We start from the raw sequence: 1,575 nt of genomic DNA on the forward strand, positions 1-1,575 counted from the left end.
TTTTTTTTTGTTGGTGTGTTGGTTTATTTGATAACCCTTTTATATTATAACAATGCGCTCCAACTACTAAGAGAAAATATTTGATGTTCAAGAAAAGGCATTTGGTTTAGTGGTGTGATTCTCATTTGGGAAATGCCCCTATGTCTAAATCTTTTCTTACCAAAGGACTTCATATTCGACATCAACCTAACTTCATATTCGACATTTTATACTTACCATCATGCTCTTAATACTCATAGTCTTTCTTAACATCTCATCCCTAGGCTTTATTCTCCAAGACACATTATTTTATACTTACCTTCACGCTCTTAGTACTCATAGTCTTTCTTAACATCCCATCCCAAGGCTTTATTCTCCAAGACACATCATTTTATGCTTACCATTGTTAAGGATATTTAGTAATAAATTATAGTTTACCATCTATATTATATTTGATATTTTATTATAAGGCAAATATCTAATATTTGCCTTATTATCATAGGTATCTTTCCATTTATTGTGATTTCCATTTATTACTATTTCCATATCCGTGTAATTTATTTGATTATNATGTGGCCTTAAAAAACTTAAAATCCAAGAACACAACCCCTTAAATGGAAACCGGGATGCTAAGGAATTAAAAAGATTTATTTTTGACGTAGAACAATACTCGAAGATTACTGGAACTTGCTCATAGTACCTAAGAGTTACGTTGGTCGCAATGCATCTCATGGACGATGCAAAACTATGGTGGCGCTCGAAGGTAAGATAACTTTCACACCATTTAGGTGTGGTGAATTAATCAAACATTCACATGGTATCAGAGCCCTTTCGGTTTAACAACCCTGATTCTTTCTTTTCAATGGCTTTTGAATCCTCTAATCTTCTTCTCCACCACCCCTGCTGGTTTTGACGCCGCAGAGGCAGTCTTCATGGCTGCCGTAGTCGGAGCCGATTTCACTCTTTGGCTCCACCCTATTGACCTCCAAATCACCTTTCGTCATACTCTGTACATACAACCTCATCTTTTCCAACCAAATCGGTTTTCCCCTGGGCCAATATAGTCTCTCTCATTTTCTTCCCAATCAACCTTCATCCTTCACATAAACCCTAACCTAAACCTATCAACCTTTTGCAGAGATTTACCTTCGGAATCTGGGTGCCGCACTGGCCTATTCGCCAACCAAGTTGCCGCCGCCCTTCCTGCCAAAATTGGCTTCTTCGCCCGATGAGGCGACTCTTCCGACTACTCTTCTCGCCAAAATTAGCTCCTTCGCCCAATGTGGCGACTCTTCCGGCTTCAACATTGTCTTTGTCCCTTGCTCTAGGTTTCCCCTTCTACTTCTTCGGGTTAGAAATATTCTCACCAGAGCCAAGGCAGCATCATCGCTAAGCGACAATCCCTCTTCATGGGTTAGACATATTCTCGCCGAAGCTAAGGCAGCATCGCCGCTGAGCGGCGATCCCTTTGCAATTTTTGATGGCCAAGAACCGGATTGTTAGCATCTTCATGAAAAGTGTTTCTCAACCTCTTTGAATTTTTCAGATTCAAGCTTCACGTTCGTTTAAATCCGACGCTTAGCTTGCGGTGGAGTG

The sequence above is a fragment of the Cucurbita maxima genome, unplaced genomic scaffold (genome assembly GCF_002738345.1).
Source record: "Cucurbita maxima cultivar Rimu unplaced genomic scaffold, Cmax_1.0 Cma_Scf00912, whole genome shotgun sequence".
In the NCBI taxonomy this organism is placed as follows: Eukaryota; Viridiplantae; Streptophyta; class Magnoliopsida; order Cucurbitales; family Cucurbitaceae; genus Cucurbita; species Cucurbita maxima.